At 39.4% G+C, this 23733-nt stretch overlaps 1 pseudogene; it reads right to left on the bottom strand.

Moving 5' to 3' along the window:
• Positions 1–2013: 2013 nt before the first annotated feature.
• The window catches only part of LOC109503060, a 114643-nt pseudogene continuing 92923 nt past the window's right edge, over positions 2014–23733 (bottom strand).

The raw sequence follows: 23733 nt of genomic DNA, 5'->3' as shown, positions 1-23733 counted from the left end.
ATTGAGATAATTTTACTGGAAAATATCATGATCATATTTACTTCAGAAGTTCTGTTTTAGGAGCAGGATGGAACACTGTTTGGAGGGTATGGACTCTAAGTCCAAGAAAACCACCTTGCCAGCCATTTCAATACTTTTGTCCGGAAATGTTCATTGGTGGACCCAAAAGATTATTAAAGAAGGAAGGGTGTACATGGGGAGTGGATAAAGAACACAACTGGATAGAAATTGAGGGAAAAGGAGTTGAGGATATAGAACGGTTTAGCTATAGCAGGAGAATGAAGGGACAGAAGTGTCTAGGCAGCTGCAAGATGGAAGACACGACATTATCTTTGATGAAGAGAACAAAAGAAAACTTGAGGAGAAGGCAGTGATTGTGGGAAAAGCCCAGTGCAAACTCAGTTTGAACATCTTGGGTATGGAATACCCATCAATGAGTTAGGGACTGGAAACCTAGAAATGAAAAAAATCACCCTTATGTAACAAAATACATATTAGCAGTTTCCAACTCCACTTTTTTTTTAGTCACTGTTGATCTTTACGGTCCTGGGTTAGGTTAAGTTGTTATGGAGTTCGGTCTGTCCATAACAAAGTTGGTTTTTGTTTTGCCACGTTGGGCCTCGTGGGAGGTAGGCTCTAGAACTGCCTTTGATAATTACTTACAAGAGGAAGGAGGAGAAAGAAAAAGAAAAGGAGAAGGACAGGAAAAGGGAGAAGAGGGAGGAGAAGGATGAGGTGGAGGAAGGAGAGGGAAGCAGCATTAGCAGCTTCCATACAAAGAAATCAGATTCTTTTCTCCATGACATTTTTTGGTGCCTTCCGGATATCAGCTCACATCTCCGGAGAAGAGGAGTTTTGTCCTTTGTCTTTTGAGATGCCTTCGTGTCTTGACTAGATTTTGACATCTAGGTGCTGGGGTCCCAACCCCATGTCTTTTCTCAAGGGCAGCAGATAACTATCATGGATTGGAACGATCCTCTACACCAGTGACAGGAACGACGGCATGTGCAAAGCAAAAGTAGCACATGTTGTCACCAGCTAGCTCTATTGAGACACTATGGAAATATGAGAGAGAGCCTGTAGCATTGTTAAATTATGGATCAGTGCTTATGTCAAGCGATGTCAACTCCAGGACAGGTTCTCCAATTCCAGTTACAGCCTTTCTGAACAGAGACTCTAATTCTTGAATAAATGAACAAACTCAAGCATTTCATTTGATTTCAACATGTAGGTGAGCTCTGGTGATCTCTGATCTATATATCAGAATGAAGTATGTATATGTGCTGAAAATATAGCTCAAATATGACAGCGGTACAACTGATGACGGCAAAAAGATAATGATAATAATATCCCAAAAGGTGAAAACGTAAAGGTTATCATCAGTGGCAGCATAGGGTCTTGGTTTACAGACACGTCATTAAGTCCCCTCAGGAGAATATGGTAATATGCTAGGACTTCTCAATGCCATAGGATAAGCAATACTCTTGTCCTAGAGCAGAAACATTTTCCAAAGTCGTGTAGAAATGGTAAGAACAATGACAACAAAAAACAAACATGGATATTTTCGAGAGATGAATGCAAAAATCTGTATTAATTTAAAAATTAGAATACAAGGCCCAGAGGTTTTACGCTAACAAAAAAATCTGCTTAGATTTGGCCCCCAAGACCTGCTGAGAATGTATGTGCCTTTCCTGTCTTCCTTAGCTCAGAATATTTATATTAAGAACAAGATTGAACAAGATTGCCTTGTGAACTTTAAGAGTCTGAAAGCTCAATGAAGTTTGGAATGAATTTTGCCTCCAGAAAGAGTTTAATTCATTAGTTAGATGACAGACAGACAGCAAGTGATGGACAATAAGTCATTATATGCACTTCTCATTGGCGACTGGGTCACTGGGGCTGATAAAAAAGTCACTTTGAACAACAACCAGATGTTGTAGTAACTGGGCATACGTCAAAAAATCATGCTGTATTATCTTTAATTAAATACAAAGACCTTCCCAATCATTTCACTCACTCTTGTCTCTCTTCAACAATGGTGAGATGGATATCTTTTCCTTGGGGAAGAGAAATCCATAATTTGTTGCATTCACCAAAAGTGAAAATGTTGGAGGGCTGGGCTGCAAAGCTGGTGCCATCCTATCTTTCACATTAACATATCCAAAGAACCAGAATGTCTCTCTCTGTTGATGACCACACCAGTTCTTCCTCAGTTAGCCCCTCCACTCACCATACACACAGATTACCAGTGTCAAACGTGATGAAATTGGCAATCCGGCCAATCTCAAAATCAATCCGAATAGTGAATCAGTCACCAGTTGAGGGATTCCGTGTGTGCCCACAAAGATCTTCCTCACCTTACACATCTTGTGCTTAGCTTTCTCGGGTGTAAAATGATGAACAACAAAGTAAAACTTGGTGTCCTAGGTCAGATGGAACTTTTCTCCAGTCTTGTCAATGTTGATGGCATCCATTAAGCCGGCAGGGTAGGTAGCATCATTTCAGACCTTGCCATCAATCTTGAGGAACCACGGCACTCAGGTCTTCTTTACCTCAGCTCCTGACAAGGCACACTCGACTCTGTTCCTTGGGAGAATGATGAGGGGGAGACGTTCTCTCAGTTTGGAGGACTGGCAGATAAGCGAGGAGCAAACATGCTGTTCACTTGATCCAGCATCTGGTGCTTTAGAGCTGCTACACATTTCAGCTGCTTCTTGGGCTCACAAGCCAGGGCTGTGCTAGGCACGGAAAAGCCAAACTTGATTGGTTTTTGGTAAAAGAACAGTTTTAGCTCTCTTACACTTTATTCCCTGGGTGACCAAACTGACTTAAAATTCTATTTTTTAAGTTTACTTATTTTGAGAGAGAGAGAGAGAGAGAGAGAGAGAGAGAGAGAGAGAGAGAGAAAGAGTGAGAATGAGCCAGGGAGGGGCAGAGATAGAAGGAGAGAGAGAATCCCAAGAAGGCTCTGGGATGTCAGCGCGAAGCCCAACACAGGGCTCCCTCCATCTCACAAACTGTGAGATCATGACCCGAGCCAAAATCGAGAGTCAGAGGCTTAACCAACTGAGCCAATGAGGCACCCCTTAAAATTCATAAACAGTTTACTTTCTAATTGCTGTTGAGGCTAGCGATACAATAAAATAATACCCTGGTGGTACATATGATATTTTTTGCTACTGTTCTATCTTGAACGCAACAGAAATGGCAGCAAAATTATTCAAAAGAGAAACTTGTTGAAAATATGGCTCACAAAGTCAAAGGAATAGCTCAAAGTCAACTTGGCCTCAGAGAGGACAAGAGCTTGGATCTTACCCAGATCCAGGTAGCACAAATTAATGGATAATCTCTTAAGGACTTCAGTTTTTACAAGAATCCATTTTACTCATCTTTTCTTCATCCCTGAATTGCTTAGGTAAAGATTCAGACGCTCAGAGAAGAGACTATGGTGAGTTGGGCTATTCACAGCCTGTTGGACTCTCGGGTCCCTTTCCTGGTGGTCCGTCAAGCCTGCCTACAGTTCAGGAAAGGCACTATGTGCAGGTCTGGATATATGCTGTCTTTCATTCAGCTATACCAGGTTGTCATTTCATTGCCTTTGATTGTCAGTCAGTTTACACTTGCCAAATATAGCCATTATCCAACCAAGACTCCTTTGACTATTTAGTTTCATCACATGCTTAATTTTTATGTATCTGGCTACTGAAAACCTACAAGGATTTAACCAGCTGCCAAATAAAATGAAAGTTTACTTGGAGGCGTGCCTGGGTGGCTCAGTCATTAAGTGTCTGACTCTTGGTTTCAGCTCAGGCCATGATCTCACAGTTCATGAGTTCAAGCCCTGCGTCTGGCTCTGTGCTGGCAGTGTGGAGCCTGCTTGGGATTCGCTCTGCCTCTCTCTCTGCCCCTCCCCTATTCATGCTCACTCTCTCTCCCTTAATAAATAAGTCAAAAAATAAAAATAAATACAAGTCCCAAAGTGGTTTTTTTGAGTTTACTTGAAAAATGTTTAATCAAACTTTTTTTTTTTTTTTTTTTTTTAAGAGAGAGGGCAGGAGTGAGCCAGGGGCAGAGGGAGAGAGAGAGAGAGAGAATCACACAAGGGGCAGAGACAGAGAGAGAGGGAGAGAAAAGTGGGGCTCACCCAAGGCAGGGCTCGTGCTCACCCAGAGCAGAGATCAAGCTCATCCAATGTGGGACTCGAACTCATGAACCGTGAGATCATGACCTGAGCTGAAGTCAGATGTTTAACCGACTTCATCAAACTATTTATTGAACATCTATTACATACAAACTGGGTGTTATATGAAGGAGCACAGAGTTTTTAAATATATATATATTTTTAATTTAAATTCAAGTTAGTTAATATACAGTGTAGCATTGGTTTCAGGAGTAGAACCCAGTGATTCATCACTTACACGTAACACACAGTGCTCATCGCAGCAAGTGCCCTCCTTAATACCCGTCTCCCATTTAGCCCATCCTCCCACCTGCTTCCCTCCAGCAACCCTCAGTTTGTTCTCTGTATTTAAGAGTTATCTTAGGGGCGCCTGGGTGGTGCAGTCAGTTAAGCGTCCGACTTCAGCCAGGTCACGATCTCGCGGTCCGTGAGTTCGAGCCCCGCGTCAGGCTCTGGGCTGATGGCTCAGAGCCTGGAACCTGTTTCCGATTCTGTGTCTCCCTCTCTCTCTGCCCCTCCCCCGTTCATGCTCTGTCTCTCTCTGTCCCAAAAATAAATAAACGCTGAAAAAAAAAATTAAAAAAAAAAAAAGAGTTATCTTATGGGGCGCCTGGTTGGCTCAGTTGGTTGAACGACCAGCTTCGGCTCAGGTCATGATCTCACAGTCTGTGAGTTCGAGCCTCGAGTCAGGCTCTGTGCTGACAGCTCAGAGCCTGGAGCCTGCTTCTGATTCTGTGTCTCCCTCTCTCTCTGTTGCCCGCCCCCCACCCCGGCTTGTACCCTGTCTCTCTCTCTCTCTGTCAAAAATAAATAAACACTAAAACAAATTTTAAAAAAGAGTTATCTTATGGTTTGCCTTCCTCTCTTTTTCTTATTTTATTTTTCATTTCCTTTCCCTATGTTCATCTGTTTTGTTTCTTAAATTCCACATATGAGTGAAATCATGATATTTGTCTGTCTCTGACTGCTTTTGTTAGCATAATACACTCTAGTTCCATCCACATTGTTGTTGCAAATGGCAAGATTTCATTTTTTGATCACCAAGTAACATTTCATTGTATGCATATATATATATATATATATATATATATATATATATGCCACATCTTCTTTATCAATTCATCAGTCAATGGACATTGGAGCTCTTTCCATAATAGACTTCGTCCAGCACATAAATACAGAATATAAATGATTTATTCAGGTAATAAACTAAGCTATTCACAAATCAAGACCATGAAAAAGACATGCCTTATTGTTCGTCATATGCTAGAGCTGAAACTTAACAAAGCCTTAGTTTCCTTAGCAGAACAGTAGAATCCATACTTGTTCTGTGCTTGAGACTGACTAGCTACTCACCAAATCTGCTAGTTTCCCATTCCTCTTGGGCACAGAGCTAGTCAACATTTCCCAGCCTTCTTTAAAGTAACATGGGATCATATGGTGGAATTCTTTGTATGCTACTTCCAAACCTGGCCAATAAAATTATCCCATGTTATCTTCCAACCATTCTTTTCCTCCATGTGATTGGTGGATTTTGTTGTCCATAGTGATTATTGGAAATCATGTGTTTTGTATATGGTATTGCCTCCTTCAGTCTGAGTCCTTGAATGGCTGTGTGAAAAAGGTACCTTCCCATGCTCCAAACTATGATTAATTGGATGTTATGAGTGAGAAAAAAATGGATTTTAATAAAGAGACAAATTACGGGGTTTTATTGTTATAGCAGTTGGCTTCCTTATAATTAATACAAACGCACACTACGTAGGGTTGTTGAGGAGCTTAAATAAAATGATGCATATAAAGAGCTTACCAGAGTTCCCAACACAAACTAAGACCTGCAGTAAATGTTCATCATTATGACTAGGTGAACTAGGTTTAGCTGAATAGGAAGGAAATGAATCCTATTCAGTTATTTTCCAAAACACCATTAGAATTTGTTTGTCTAATTAAATTTGTATCTAATTTGCTTTTTAATTTTGCATTTACGGTCAGTGCTTGAGTTTATAGGTTGGTTATCTTCTCCATGTTGAAAAGTTGAAAGGTTCTTCTGCAAGTTGAAAAGTATCAAACTCAACTCAAAAGTATGCTTTCTTTTCTCAAATATATCCAAGCATTACATGTCATCTATAAAATTTACTGTTTCCAAAAGCTCTTTTAGACCTAGATTATTTTTTCTATATCTCTAATTTTAAAAACTCAGATAGAGATTAATAATGTAACCATTAAGGGACACGGATGTGAAAATTAAACATAAGTTATATTGCCTTTGGTTCTTTAAACTCATGCCATGAGTGTTGAATTAAAAAAAAAAAAAACAAAAGGATGAAACAAAAATAAACTAAATGGGTCTCAAGTCAACAACTGTAATAATTTCTTGAGAAGCTTGCTAAGAAAATCTACAAGCCAAAATTCTTTGTCAAGTAGTCATTGCAAGACTCAGGCTATTTGTTTACAATCTGAGGAAATATTTAATTGCCTTTATTTTTTGCCATCGAATTTCAGAATGTTCCAGAAAAAGGTGCCTGATCAGAATTTTGGCTTGGGGTGAATGACCCATTTTCATACATGGACAAGGAATTAGACTCCAAAGTGACACGTACTATGCCGAGGTGAACAGATCCAAATTCTTAATTCAGCTTCCACGTCTGCAAAATAGAAGTTTATTTCTTTCTAAAAATAATATAGGCCTTGATATAATTCTACTTGAGGTGTAGAAATTTGAATAACAACATGACCCAGTCTTGCTGCACTCATATGAGTTTGGCAGCTCAAAAATCTCAAAGACCTTGGAAGTGGTCTTATGACATGGCCTTTAAGTATTTAATTAAAGCAATGTGTGGCAAAACCCTATTGCAGAGATTGAAAATGAAGCTCTTCATTTTTTTAACTTTTTAAAAAAGTTTGTTTGTTTATTTATTTATTTAGTTTTGAGAGTGAGAGAGAGGGAGGGGCAGAGAGAGAAGGCAAGAGAGAACCCCAAGCAGGCTCCATGCTGTCAGCACAGAGCCCCACGCAGAGCTCGAACTCACGCACCATGAGATCATGAGCCTAAATCAAGAGTTGGATGCTTAAATGACTGAACCTCCCAGGCGCCCTGAAAATGAAGCTCTTTATGGAAATCAATTTTTGTTTTTCTTTGTTAGAAAGAATTCAGCACTACCCATTCACTAAGGTAGACATGGAATTGAAAGGTTGTACTTGCCAAACATCCTTTTTGATTTGCTATATTGTCTCTCTGCCTAAAATTAAAAGACTCATCTCAAAAATATTTAACCCTTCCTATTTATTTGTAGGAAGTTGCTGATGTTATGAATCCAGTAACGTAGATACAAGCAATAGAATCCCTAAATCCCAACATGTCTCTTAATCCAGAAAACAAAGCAAAACAAAACAAGACGCTTTTTCTTTTGTTAGGAAATTCACAATATTTTACACGGGGTAGGATTATAGCCTTCATGTACTTTATGAGGTTCACCTAGAACATGATTTTAAAGTCTCCAAGGATACTGTGTTCTCTGAAAGGTCACAGTGACATGAACAAAGCAGCCGGAATGACTAATGGAGAAATCTATTGTGCCTCCGTGCAGATTCCTCAATGCAGACTGCTGGCTTTGACATTGGAATTCAAAACAAAATCTGTTTCTGATTAGATATAATTAAAATGTTTGCTTTGTGTCAGGTACAAACTATCACCCCCAACCTCGCCCCAGCTCTGCTTTCTTCGAACTAGTAGAGGCTTAGCTTTTGTGTTTATAAAGCTTACAGTCAAAATCTAAGTCATTTGTGTGAGAATTTCCTGGATAACTAAACACATAAGCAAACAAACCGGGAAATGAGGAAGTCAAAATGATTGGAACTCTCTGTTAACCATTTGATTATGTTCATTCTAAAGAAAATGAGGTTGAAAATTTGTCTTCATTCTGAATACTAATTTGCACTGCAGTGGTGTATAAGTATCCTGGATATGCATTCATATTGCACTAAATGAATCTGTTTTCTCCACTTGCTAGGTAAGCAGGTGGTGGGATCCCCCTGATGAAGGGAACCTTGGATTTTAGGGGCACGTATGAGTTCATCAGCTCTCTTCCTACCCTGGTCTGTCAGTGCAGCCTTTCACATTGGATTTCAGATCCTTAAATCTTCACACGGTATGGAGCTCCAAAATCCGGTTTCCAAAATTTCAGCTTAAAAGTACAGAAATTTGGGGAGGCGGGTACCCGGGTGGGTCAGTCTGCTAAGCGTCCAACTTCAGCTCAGGTCATGATCTCATGGTCTGTGGGTTTGAGCCCCGCCTTGGGCTCTGCACTGACAGCTCAGAGCCTGCTTTGGATTCTCTGTCTCCCTCTCTCTCTCTCTTCCCCTCCTCTGCTTGCAATCTCTCTCTGTCTCTTAAAAATAAATAAATATTAAAAAAATTTCTTTTTACATTTATTTATTTTTGAGAGACAGAGAGAGACAGAGCACAAGTGGAGGAGGGGCAGAGAGAGAGGGAGACACAGAATCCGAGGCAGGCTCCAGGCTCTGAGCTGTCAGCACAGAGCCCCGCGCCGGGTTCAAACCCACAAGCCGTGAGATCATGACCTGAGCCCAAGTAGGAGGCTTAATCGACTGAGCCACCCAGATGCCCCATAAATAAATATTTAAAAAAATTTTTTTAAGTGTGAAACATTAGGGCGCCTGGGTGGTTCAGTCAGTTGAGTGTCCGATTCTTGGTTTCAGCTCTCCCATCATGATTTAAACGTCCTGGGATCAAGCCCCACATGGGGTCTGCTTGGAATTCTCTCACGCACCCTGTTTTTGCTCCTCCGCCCTCTTGCTCTCTTGCTCTCTCTCCTCTCTCGAAATACAAAAATAAGCATAAAAAGAAGGTATGACGATTTGTTATTTTCTGCTTGTTTTTTTTTTCATTTTATTTTTTTACATTTATTCATTTTTGAGAGACAGAGAGAGACAGTGTGAGCGGGGGAGGGGCAGAGAGTGAGGGCGACACAGAACTTGAAGCAGGCTCCAGGCTCTGAGCTGTCAGCACAGAGCCTGATGCGGGGCTCCAACCCAAGAACCACAAGATCATGACCTGAGCCAAAGTCAGATGCTTAACCGACTGAGCCACCTAGGTGCCCCCCATATACATTTTTAATGCAGCAGTTGAAACTTTAGTTTTTGCTTATCCTGCCTTCTCTTTTCCTTCCTCTCCACCGCTGTCTCCCAGTCCCCAAGAGCCCATGTTCACAGTCTAGTAGGTGGCCTTCAATCTTTCTTCTAATGCTCAGATAACCCTTTTAATCATGTATGAATATCTCTGCAATGCATTACATGTGTGATGTATCCTCACATACATTTGGGTATAGGTACAGGATTTTTGACCTTTATTTAAAAAAAATAGAATACATGATATACAAATTTTGTATTTTTCTTTTGCCACTCAACACAGCACTTTATGGAAAGGTTCCCAAGTTAACTGCAACATAATGGGATACCAAGAGCAAGGCAGTGGGATACCAAGAACACAATGGGATACCAGTCAATAGGAGAAGGATATTGACTGGTGGAGAGGAATGTACCATTAATGTTATCGGAATCACCAGCATACAAAAGTACTAGCCAGTGGGGTGACTTCGAGTTGAGCATATGGATGACAATGAACCACCTTCTTGCTTTTATCCAGGTAATTTGTCCCCACCATCTCCTCCCACACCTGTTTCGTACACCACAGTGGGCATACAGCTCTAATTCATTATCTTCAATAACTGTAACATATTCCAGGATATGTGTACATGTCTCATAATTGATCAAGTCGTTTTCTTACTGAAGAACATTCCCTTTTCTTTTCTTTCTTCTTTTTTTTGGCCATAGTTGCTTTACTACTCTAGATTCTTATGTTCCAAGGTTCTGGTACTTTTTATCTGTCAAGAAAAGTTTCAAGATAAAATTTCTTGTTCCAAACGTATATGTATTTTTAATTCTAGAGATGTTATGAGAGTATTCTTGGAAAAACTCTAACAGTTCCAAGTTTTCACCAGCAATAGATGTATTTTTTTCTTTTTTTTATTTCTTTGTTTAAATTACCGTAATGGATGTAAAAATATAATTTCATTAGGAATTACATTTCCTTGAATTTTATTGAGCTTTAACATTTTTTTTTCCCGTATGTCTGTGATATGTCTACATTTGCTTCTTTGCTTTCCCACATTTACACATTTTTCTGTTGGGTTGTTTCCTTTTAGTCAAAATTGAGGAGCTATTGAATATTATAAATTGAGGTCTGAATCAAAAATACTTTTTTTTCTAAAATCAAGTGTTTATCTTTAGAATTTATTTTGCTTTTTTTTGCTATTTATTCATGAATGCAATACATATTTATCAAGTACTTAAAAATATTTGATGTGGCAAAATCCTATTTGGAACAGATTTTTAAAAGAATGAAAGGAAGAAAAGGAGTAACCAAAAATATTTGTCTTACAGAAGAATTTTAATCGTATTAATGTATGTCCATCTTTTTTTTTTAATGCCTTGGGTTTCTAGTCCTGATTAATACAGTTTCTCCCGTAGGTAAATATAGTCTTCTAGATTTTCTGACCATATTTTTATTTGTATTGTTTAATTTTACATACAGAATTGATAAATTCAGATTAAGACTGGAGTCTGACACAGGTTGGTTCCCTGGGACACTGACTCTAAAATGAAGATTTACTGAGCACACAGTGTATCATAGCATGCTCTTGGGATTATAACCTGTGGAAGTAAGATTGGGCTGAGGGAGTAGCTGGATGGCCATGACATCTCAGTGAGGGCTCTAGTCAAGTCCGTGAAGCCTCCGAAACTGGAATAGAGTGAGGAGGTTGGTCCACCTGCCCTGGGTAGGTGCTATAACTTGGGTTAAGTAGTTTTTTTCAGCTGGGCAATTCCAAACAAGATTGACAAGACTGTCTATAAGGAACCCTCTCAGCCGCTGGGATAAGAGGAGGAATCTGGAAGCACATCTTATATTTTTACCAGATAGGCAGCCCATCTTACCTGCACCATTATGAAATAATATCACCAAATAAAATACCTCATTTATGATATATTAAATTATATTGACATATCTATTAAATTATATAGGCACCCAGTCATATCTGCAACCCTATAGAATAATTTCACCAAGTGAACTATCACATTTATAATATATTAAATTATATTGACATGTGTAACAGGTATTCTGGGACCTACTTCCATATTCTCTACTCTTTACTCATTATCTATTTGCCATATAAACAGAAAGGTAGATTTTTAGATAAAGGAAGAGGTGTCTTAAGTACATGGCTTACTATTTTTATAAATCTACTTATCTACTAACTCTTAAGGATTTGTGGATCAGGCATCTTCCTTTCACTGTAGATCTCTCCCCCCCCCCCGATTTTAAGGAAATATGAGTTGCTTTTTCTATTTCTTTGAACTTTGAAAACATTAGGATGTACAGAACTTTAAATGTAATTAGACACTATGAAGAACTAAGCCTCGGGGGAAAATAATTCTCTTTTGTGACTTGCCTCTGAGTCAATAATCTTGAAAGTTGATACCGTATAACTAAATGTGTTGATGTTTCCTGGTCTGTAACAGAGGCTGGGCAGGAATGATACACCAGAAAATGTGAATTAGAAAATATAAAGAAGTAAAATATCTTTTTTTATTATTTTTGTTTGTTTGTTTGAGAAACAGTGTGTGTGTGTGTGTGTGTGTGTGTGTGTGTGTGTGTGCATGGGCACCAGCAGGGGAGGGGCAGAAGGAGGGGGAGCCCGACATGGGGCTTGATCTCAGGAACCATGTGATCATGACCTGAGCCAAAATCAAGAGTTGGACACTTAATCGGCAGAGCTCCCCAGGCACCCCAAAGAAGTAAAATTTCTATATTGTCTAGTAAATGTAATCCTTGACACTGGTAGGGAAAAAAGTAGTCAAAATGACTGAAAATTCTGTTTTCATAAAAATGAACTTTTGTTTTACAGTCTTTGTCTTTACAAAAAAAAACTAAGTTCAGCTGTCACTGGATGCTTCTGAATATACATTTTTAGAAAAATAGCAGGCATAGTTATTCTGATCTGCTTTATGATTTTAGAAAATTATGCAATATTGAACAGACTACCCAAGTTCTTGGAGGCTTGGTTTCTTCATATTTGTAATTAAGTATAAAAAGAGGGATTTTAACCTGAGGTTAGCGAACTCAGCTTAGAGAGCTTGGAGGCAGCTTGTATTTTTCTAGGGAGAGAGGATTGATAGCTTTCAACAAATGTTCTCATACACCCGGGGCTGGAAAATGTTTCAGAAATACTCTCAGGATATTTGAAACGGTATGTGAGATTTTCCCACCACTGGGCTTGGTATATTTCAACTAGCTTTAATGGAGAAAACATATTTAATCTGTGCTATCGTCTTCTAAGGGTTAATATTTATTGGGGGTGTGCCATGTTCTAAGCATTCCACAGAACTCTCTACCTGCATTATCTCATTCAGTCTTCACAGTAGGATAATGTAGGAGTTAATACCATCCTCTTTTAATGAATGAGAAATTCAAGGGTTAGAGAATTCATATCAGTTTCCATAGCCTTAAGGTTTAGACGCTGTGGCATCAGAATCTGAGGCCAGGTCTTCCGCCAAATGAGCACTCTTAATGATCCTTGTGCCTTATGTGTTTGAGGAGGAAATGTTGCAACAACAATGTTTTCCTGAACCAGAGGGTCTGCACAAAATCACAAGTAATCATGGATTTATAAATAATTTATCGAAAAGATAAAATACTAGATTAGATTCTAACATCCTGGGAGGCCAGGGAAACCTAGTTGGCTCAACAAATACTGAGTGTCACTGATTCTGTCTTAATCCATTATTCTTCCCTCTGCAAAGTCTTTTCAAAAATTTCTCTCAATGAGGCAGAAGTCCCAATTATCCTCTGCCTATCGTAAGGAAAATCCTAGATGATAGTGATTCTGCAGGGGGCCATAAATGGGAACAGGAGATTCCTCACGGTATTAAAGCAACAGAAGAAGACATGATTATCTTGGGGAGAATAGAGATGAAATAAGAATAATCCACCTGATCCTCAGCTTGGATACTCATAGACGATGCTGTAATGGATAGCATGGGATAGTAAGTGAGTGAAAATACACGCATTATTATCAGGAGAGGCACCTGGGGTATTATAAATTGATGTAGTAAAATCCTTTCGGAAAGCAATTTGGCAACCTGTCTGAAAAGCTATAAAAACCTTTATACCTTTGACCCAGTAATATCTCTCCCGAGAGTGTATCCTAAAGAAATAATTCAAAAAAGGAACACGACTGGATGCATACGATTATTAATTACAGCATTAACTCTACTGGTAAAATAAAAAAGAGGAAACCACCTAAGTATCCAACAATAGAAAGACAGTAAATGATAAGACATTAAGTCAAAAAAAACAGCAGATAACCGTTACAACTGTAATGATGATTACCGAAGCAACAAGATAAATATATGCAATGGAGTTGGTGAAAATAAAGACTACAAAATTGCAGGTATTTAATGACGAAGACTTTTTGAAAAGAGCTTTTCACAGGGTAAAGACTAAGGGAAATGGAAGAAAATAAAAACAGTTGCACAATAGTAAGACATGGGGCAAAATCAGTGCCTTATTGACATATTGTCTTAATACTATTAGCGAACTGTATGTAGAGAAGTAAAAATCTGAACCTAAGGACGGGTGCTCCCAGGTCTTAGGTGCTCCTCCTTCCACAGTACTCACCTGAGATCTGAGACAAAGGACCAGTGCTTACCTGATTTCAACTCACTGAGGCTTTGAAACCTGTCCTCTGTAACTTTGCCATTTTAAATTACTGCAGTCTATTAGAATAAAGCTATTGAGTCTGACTTTTTCAACTCTGTAGACAGGAAGTACTTTTAGTTGTCTCTTGCTGGTTTATTAGCTCAATCCCTAACTGGGTCTCTAGTTTAGCACCTCCTGTTTTCAAAATGCACTTTGTGAGGGCACGAATACAAGCAGGTTCACATTCTTTTATTTTGAATTATTTATTAATTACCTAATATGTAGAGGGGACTATAACCGTCTCCTATGCCTCCAAGAGATGATTGCCTTGCATTGTAATCAAGGAACCTCAGAATCCACGGGCTGTCTCTTGAATCTCCCACAAAGCTTTCGTGTAGCCAAAAAGCAGCACCGGCCAGCCCAGGGCTTTCCACTTGCACTTTTTCATATCGGTACCTGGGCGAGCCTAAAACCTTGACACAAGCCTAGAAAGATCTCCTTTCTATAGTCTCTAGGCACTTTAGTCCTATCTATATATCAAAAACCAGTTAAAGCCCTTTCTTCCACCAGAAAGCCTTTTTTGAAGAAAATTCGACCCTGATTGACTTCTCCCTCCTTTGAGGTGGTTTGTCGCTGCAATTTGACGTCACTTATGTTGCTGATTTGTATTATTACTACACTCTCGATACTATATACTTTTACTGTTTGATTATGTTGTGAGAACTACAAAGGCAAGGAACAAAAATCCCAATCTTTATATAAGTAGATGTAAGTAAGCAACCAATACTCAGATATTGGTAACGTGCTTAACAAACATTGGTCATTAGCTTTAAAACTTAGTAAGTTCCGGGTTCTACCAAACTTCTCTAATACTCCCATTATAACACTTTACCCACGAATGGCAAAATTGTAAAAACCATTTTGCACCTTATCTCCCTTTCAGTGGTGAGGTGCTTGGACTAAGAGGTATAGTGCATTCATTATCCTTTTTGTTTATTCTGAACATGAGTATAGTCTGTCACAGAAAGGTTCACTGGTATATTTGCTGAATGTATGTATCAGTTAATCAACTTCATTTCCTTTAAAGGTCTTACATTTATGTGTTGAAATTTTTTTTAACAAAAACATGATACCCTCTTGGAAATAGAGATTAAATTTTTTTTTTTATATTACTTTATGTTACCTAAGAAGAAGAAGAAGAAGAAGAAGAAGAAGAAGAAGAAGAATACTGGAAAGGAAGAGAAAACATTTCTCAAAGTCTCACTTTGTGCCTGGGCAGGCGCATGAATGTACATTTTTAATTTTAATGTTAACAGTAGTGTCTTTTTATTGAGTGCTTAATATTTGCCAAGTACTTTTTCCAAGAGCTTTCCATGTAGAATTTTAGTTAATTCTCACAAGACCATAAAAGAGGTAAAATTCTTCTCCACTGCGGAGAGGATTAAACCGCGATTCAAAGAGTTGCAATTGTTGAATTTGGTATTCTCAGCCAGAAGTTGGACAGTGTAAGGGCTAGAGAAATTAAGCTTTTCCAGAAGATGACAAATAAAAGAAAAATAATGAAACTTAAAATCGATTTAGCTCATTTATAAAGGTGAAGCCAGACACCCGAGTAGTTCCCTGAGAAGCACAAGCTGGTGTCTCTTTCAAAATTTTTCATTAAACTTGTTATGGATTTATTGAGGCCGGCATATGGGTAAATTTTAGAAAACAATTTAATACAAAACTCAAATTATTGGATTTACAGTGGTAACTCTACCTTAATAAGGTGTTACACTCTTAAAAGGCTTACGATAGAATGCATACAGTCTAAGTTACTTTTCCAGTTCTTAAATATTTAGCATCATTTGATAAAACACCAACCTGTTATGGCAGATCAGACATTTTTACAGTTTGATTTACTCTGCGCCCGGGGAATGTTATGAACCAGACTATTTATGGAGAATTAATCCTAAGATTTATTTGTTCTATGGAGTGTTGATAGGTAACTTTTTTTAAAATCTAGAAAACAGCATTTCTGGACTTCAAGGAGATACTGGCTAACCTGATTTATCTATTTTATTAGAGGTTATAAATAACTAAGCAGATCAAAGTGATATTTATTTCAAGTCCCTTTGTCTCGTTGATAAAATGAGACTATTTTCCATCAGAATTTTTGTAACCAAATATATAACTGCGCCCTATGGTGTAAAATAATCCTAGATACATCCAAAGCTATCACAGCAACATTACTTTGCCCTCAATGGCTAGAAATTTTGTACCGGTTAAAAATAAATAAATATTTTTATTTTAAATTAAATACGTATTTTAAAATAAAATAAATAGCCATTCGTTTATTCATTTCTTGTCTAAAAGTTGCTAGATGATGGGGCGCCTGGGTGGCTCAGTCGATTAAGCATCTGACTTCTACTCAGGTCATGATCTCGCGGTTCATGAGTTTGAGCCCCGCATTGGGCTCTGTGCTGACAGGTCAGAGCCTGGAACCTGCTTCAGATTCTGTGTCTCCCTCTCCCTCTGTCCCTCCCCTGCTCGCTCTCTCTCTCTCTCTTTCTCTCTCTCTCTCAATAATAAATAACGTTAAAAATTTTTTTTTAAGTTGCTAGATGATTCAACTTCTACCCAGCTACAATACTTAGGTTAATACACTCTCTGGGAAGAGGCATGGGATTGTTTATATGAACTTAACTGTTTTGTCTAAAAACATCAATTGGAGGATGGAAGAAATCTTCCCTCCAAATGAAATGTCATGCATTAAAACAAAGGAAAGGTTTTTGTTCCTTCTTGGTTTTATTTTCTTTCCATGAAGGCCCTAGAGAAACAAGTTTGTTTAACCTGTCCTGCCAAACAAACCCAATTTAGTCCTTTTTTTGAAAAAGTAAGCGTGATGGTCATAATGCCAGAATGGAGAATTCATGTTTCCTTACTTCCACCCTATCTCTGAGTCTCTTCTTCTGACCTCATAAGGCTGCAGCTGGTGGGAAAGAGAAGGAAAGAGGGATAAACTTAGTACCAGTAGCTGCGCCCCAAGAGATAGCACAGGGCAGAGTATAAAAGCAACAGGTTCTGGAGTCAGACAGACATGATACTCATATTTTAAATTAATTTTATTTAGCAAATGTTTATGTGGATCTAGTTGTATGCCAGTCCCGTTCTAAACTCTTGGCTAATATTACCTATTTAATCTTTGCAGTAATTTAAATGAGGGAGGGATTCTTCATACACCCATCCTATAGGTAAAGAAACTGAGTCACACAGAGGTTAAGCAACATGCCAAGATCACAAAGCCGGCAAATGGCAGAGGTTCCACTTACGTGCATGTTCACCAACATGTGCACGAGGCTGTCTCTCCAAATCTTGGCCAGAGCACTTAGTGCCAAACCCTCCTGGGCACTTCACCTCTCTGAACTTCAATTTCTTCAGTTGAAAAACTGGGATGGTACCCCCAGTTCATAACTGAGGTGGGTATTCATAAAACATTTTCTGATGGTCCTATTCCTTATCAGTATCTACTCAGCCCAGATTTACCCATCAACTTTTCCTTCTCCAGGTACTGCCACAGTCAGTCACATATGTATTTGGGGAGGGCAGGACACTTAGCACTATTAGAGTTGGTATTTAATGACATTTTCACACAGCGCATTATATTCTAAAACATAACCCCATATTACTTATTTTGTACCTCCCTTATTAGATCGGTGACTGCATCAGGTTAGGGAAATGTGTTTGACCTATTTTAAACTGTATCCTCAGCATCCACAGAGGGCTTAACGTGTGGGAGAAATTCAGTCAGTATAATGTCGTAAAAGGATGAGTGGATGGTTTTCCTACTGTCTGTAACATTTCCATCAACATGTGTTAGTAAATGCTTCTTTGTTGATAGACATGCTAGAACAATGGTAACATTTCTTAGGAATAATAGCAACATAAGAAACTCAGTAGAAATGCATCAAACGAAATAAAAATTTTGCAAAGAGGAAAACAAAATAAAGGCCCAAGACATTTGACAAGTTCTTAAGTTGTTAATGTGCCAAACTTGTGCCTTTATTCTTTGAGATTAAAAAAAAATGTGAATTACATTTAGTGGGGTAATGCTGAGGTTATGAAATGAGAGCGACCAAGCAACAAAACAAAAAGAAACTAAAAAATAACGATAGCAAACAGCAAACAAAATCACAAAGCAAGGTATTTAAATAACATTCTTCCAACAGTCTTGATCCTGTCCAGATGGACATGAGAACTAACTCCCAGGGCCACATGATTTGGATATCGATCCCTGAAAGAAATCTCCAGACATTCTAAGTGCCTAAACTTTACCTTAAATTGCATTCAGGAGACCAAGGCTTGCCCAGTACAGCCATAGCTCACAAGTACTCATAAATGGCTCTTTATGGCTGTGTCTAGAAGTCAGTGGGTTCATACAACGGAAATTCAGAACTGAATTACAATGAAATATTAAAGGCAGAATTATCTACCTTGCGCTTTTAATAAGAGATTTTATAGGATTCAGTCTTTTTCTCCCCCTTAGTTTGGAGACATGGGTGTGTGTGTGTGTGTGTGTGTGTGTGTGTGTGTGTAATGTAAAACAGCTCATTAAGCTGAGTATTGGACAATATATTGACTTTCCGTGTTAAAAAAAAGAAAAAAATATGAAACCTTTCTAAAATGAAGAGTGAACCTACAGAAGGAAACTGAAATGCTTTTACAAAAATGGACTTGAAGGCAAAACCAGAAGATAAATGTGTGTGTTTAAAATTATTTGTGGGCAAGCTTCCCATCTTAAATATTTGAAGTATTCAGGCCTCCAGGCACCTGTTCAACATTGTACTGATTCTCCCCCAGGCAGCTGCCTCACTTGCCTCTGCCTCAGGCTGGTCCTGAACTTGGTCCAGGATGAATCACTGATGAGCAAATCCAACTGGTGCTAAATGACAGGTGTCGGTTCCTGATTGCCTTTGGTGGCCTGGGATAATTCTTAAAGGGGGAAGAAAAGAGCTACCAAACACTTGTCCTAAAATATATCTTTTTAATGTTTGTGTTAAAAGAAACATACGTTAGAAAAATTAACAGGCATTATCAGGCTAAAGAATATGTTTTATTTATTTTTTTTAATTTTTTTTCAACGTTTTTATTTATTTTTGGGACAGAGAGAGACAGAGCATGAACGGGGGAGGGGCAGAGAGAGAGGGAGACACAGAATCGGAAACAGGCTCCAGGCTCCGAGCCATCAGCCCAGAGCCCGACGCGGGGCTCGAACTCCCGGACCGCAAGATCGTGACCTGGCTGAAGTCAGACGCTTAACTGACTGTGCCACCCAGGCGCCCCAAGAATATGTTTTCTTAATGAATGCAAAATTATGAACAATGGTAGCACAGCAAAGAGGGGACAGACATCGTTGGCCAGATTTGAGGCAGGCATTCCATGATGTCCTCACAGAACATGCCCTGGTGACAACTGAAGACTTGAATCCATGTAAATGGGTTGACCCAATGGTCCAAGAGTCATTAAGAGCCGAAAAAGTCCTGAAGAACCTCTAGACTGTGCATCCCTGACAACGTGGTTATCGAGAGCACTTTCCATAGGGTATGAAGCTAAGAGTGGTGCCTTTGCAACCAGTTGGCCACAGAAATTCCCCTACTTCCATCCTAGAATCCAGTGAGACTTTTCTGGGTGGCAACATGGTGTACCTCAGGAATCAGCAAAGTATGACCCACAGGCCAAACCCAGCGTACTGCCTCTTTTCATATGCTCATGATCGAAGAATGGTTTTGGCACTTCTATGTGGTTAAAAAGAATCAAAAGAAAAAGCGTATTTAATGACACGTGAAAATTATATGAAATTCAAATTGTAGTGGCTATGAATAGTTTAATTGGAGCAAGCCGCATGCCCATTTGTTTACATATAGTTCATGGCTGCTTTTGTGACAGAGTAGTTGTGACAGACGCTATCCTAGAACCTAGAATATTAACTATCTGTCCCTTTACAGAAAAACATTTGCTGACTCCTGACATAGCCTCCTACCAGCTGTGTCAACACGAAATTTACTAACACATTATGAGCTTCAGTTTCCTTATCTGAGGGGGGATGTTAACACTGACTGCAGAATTATTAGGAATATTACATGAGATAAAGTGCCTAATATAATGGCGATAAATGATTGCCATTTTTTTTTCTTAATGGAATTGGAGGAAGAGAAGTATTTCTTGGTCTCTGTGTTGTGATTCTACATAACAGAAGTGGCCACCAGTCTCACTGAGGTTTCTGGCTGCCTGACAATGTATTGGATGCTGTCTTAGTCATGTCTGGCCACCATAACAAAATACAATAGACTGGGTGGCTTAAACAACAGAAATTTATTTCTCACACGTCTAGAGGCTGGAAGTCCCATGATTTGAGTGAATGGTCAGGTTCTGGGGAAAGCTCCCTTCCTGGTTTGCAGATGTCCTCCTTTTCATTATATTCTCACATGGTAGAGCGAGAGTGAGAGCAAGAGAGAGGGAGAGAGAGAAATGATGCAAGAGTGCATGTGCTATGGTGTTTCTTTCTTCCTCCTCCTTCCCCTCTCCCTTCTCCCCTACCTTAATCCTCCTCCTCCTCCACCTCTTTCTTTTCTTCTTCTTCTTCTTCTTCTTCTTCTTCTTCTTCTTCTTTTCTTCATCTAAGGGCACTTACCCATCATGGCACTCCACCCTCATGACTTCATCTAACTCTAATACCTCCCAAAGTTCTCACCTCAAAGCACCATCACTTTGGAGATTAGGATATCAATATATGACTTTGGGCAGAAGTGGGGCCGAGGGACATTCAGTGCATTACAGACACTCTAGTTGAATCCCCGACAGATATTCCACAATTTCTTCAATGCGCAGCAGCATCTGATTCCACGCCAGCTTTAGGAAAGAACTCTCATTGGTTTTAACCAATGAGGCACCCCAAGTGAAGTCAGTAAGAGGGGGACATTTTCAGTTATCTCAGTTCCTACAAGGTGCCACTACACTGAGTGGCAGCAAGAAAAAATATGCACGTTTCCACAGAAAAAGGAAATGTTACACCCGAAAAAGTCAATAACACCCCTTATGAGTATCATCCAAAGTCACACAGTCCATCTTGTCATATTTCCAGGTAACCTACTCCTTCGCGAAACCCTATGTGTCCAATGAACATGGATACCAGGATATTCGCTAGGAATTCTGGGACACAAATGTCATCTCTTCTATATAGTGTTGTGAGCAGATATGAAACCTAAAATTGCTACAGCATTTTATGCCTGTCATTTCACAACTAGGCAATCCAGTTTCAAGTAAAACAAGAAATACAGAGAAAAAGCCAAGGCATAAGAATCAGAGAAGAACAAATAGTACTCAATCAAGCCACATCTGGACCATTTCCAACCTGCGAGCTTCTCAGTCTTTCAGAGCTTCAGTCACTTTGAGTTGGATTGCTTGAAATTTGCCAACACGATCAACTCACGGCTACAGTCAGGCTCTGCCTGTAGATTCGGGTTGACGGTGGACCTACCCATACCGCTCAGGTGATCCCATTACAGGCCGGTAGTTAGAGAAGCAAGATGTAGACTCAGGAACGTGCTAAACTTTTATCTGTTTGGATCCGCTCACAGTTTATAAAACATCTCCTATACACTGCTTACCAAACTTAAATTGTTACTTAGCATCACTGTGTTTGAAACTCTCTGCTCAACAACAAGAGCTGCAAAGATGAATCGAGTGCGTTACTAGTCCTCAAGGACTTAGTGACCTCGTGGTGACGAACAACGTACAAACTACATGAGGAATTAAAACGGGAGGCAGAATAAAGTGAGAGGCAGACTCTGCGTGGTGCGAAAGCCAGAGAAGGAGAGTTATTGCCCCCATTAGATCCTCACAGCAGCTCTGTGGGGAGGTGGAACAGATGTTTCTATCCTCACTGTTACAGATTAGGAGATTCTGAAAGGTCCAGTGTAACTGGAGTAATTAGTGACACATTAATTGTGCTCCGAGATTCTGGCTCAAAGCCCGATATTCTTTCCATTCTTCCACGAAACCTCTTAACAATAATAACGGCATCATAGAAAAAAAGAGTATTGTTTATTAAACACTCAATAAAAGGCTGACATAGAGGAACCAGACGCGTATTGTCAAGGAAGAAAATGGGAAATGTATAAGATAATAAGGACCAATGGAGACTGGGAAAAACCAGGCCACCTGTTCCAATTAAGGGGAAGTAACTACTCAGCTCATCATTGGCCAATATTGTCAGAACCTTACATTTTTCAAGATTCAGAAATCTAAAAATGGATATTTATAAAGTATTTTAACATTTTAGCAAGGCCTGTTAATTCTTTCTTACACGCCTTCCAAACACCAGAGTGATCCATTTAAAGCACAGGTTATTGTTCTTCCATCCACCCCACATATTATTAGTCAAAAGTTAACCTGGAAGCCCACCCATCCTGGGTATTATAAGAATCATTAGGGGTGCCTGGGTGGCTCAGTCGGGTGAGCGTCTGACTTTGGCTCAGGTCATGATCTCATGTCTTGTGAGTTCGAGCCCCGCGTCGGGCTCTGTGCTGACAGCTCAGAGCCTAGAGCCTGCTTCCGATTCTGTGTCTCCTCCTCTCTCTGCCCCTCCCATGCTCATTCTCTCTCTCTCTCTCAAAAATAAATAAACTTATTTTTTTAAATCATTAACTTATTATAAGAGTTAGATTTTAATTATGTGGGAGGAGGTGTTGGAGTCTAAAAACTGAAGTCAAAAAACACAGGATAAGAGTCACTGATCCATCACTTAATGCAATGGTCTGGGAGAATACCTAAATCCCAGTGTAAATACACACAGACACACAGACACATAGACACACACACATACACTGTTTTTTCTTTTCTTTTTAAAAATTTTTTAACATTTATTTATTTTTGAGAGATACAGAGAGACAGGGAGTGAGTAGGGGAGGGGCAGAAAAGGGGTGGGGAGGACTCAGAATCGAAAGCAGGCTCCAGGCTCTGAGCTGTCAGTACTGAGCCAGACGCGGGGCTCAAAGCCACAAACCCCGAGATCATGACCTGAGCCAAAGTCAGACGCTTAACTGACTGAGCCACCTGAGTGCCTCCCCCACACACATTTTTTTAATACGTGCTTTTTAAAAAAAAAATGTTTATTTATTTGTTTTGAAAGAGAGAGAGCCAGGGAGGGGCTGAAAGAGAAGAATCCCAAGTAGGCTTTGGCTGTCAGCACAGAGCCCAAAGCAGGGCTCGATCCCATGAACCATGAGATCATGACCTGAGCTGAAATCAAGAGTCAGACACTTAACTGACTGAGCCACCCAGGGGCCTCTAACTAAACACTTTTTATATGAAGTCCAAAGTTTATAATTCATCCTACGGGGCATATATGTACAGTTACGAAAACTGATAAATAGATAGACATAGCTGTAGTTATGGGCATATCACTATTCACGCAAGAAAGTTCAACTCTGAATATCAGATGAAATTCTGACTCTGGTACATTAGGTAGGTGGCATCTCCTATAGAGGCTTGTCTCTAAGCAGCTCATTTCTAGATGTAAATACTGCATGTTTTACACTTAAAAACAAGTGGCCATACCACCCATTATTTTCTGAGGCATATTCACAGATTCCTTATTCAACGACTGTTATTTCCAACTAGGAAATTCACATCAAACAGCGAACAAATCAAAATTGTCCTATGGACCAAAGCACCTTGTCAGGAACGTGCCCAGGCTTTTCTACTTATTCAGTACCTAAAGCTTTCTTGTTCACAA

This window comes from Felis catus, chromosome C1, assembly GCF_018350175.1.
Source record: "Felis catus isolate Fca126 chromosome C1, F.catus_Fca126_mat1.0, whole genome shotgun sequence".
Lineage (NCBI taxonomy): Eukaryota > Metazoa > Chordata > Mammalia > Carnivora > Felidae > Felis > Felis catus.
This window is presented reverse-complemented; position numbering and strand designations above follow the sequence as displayed.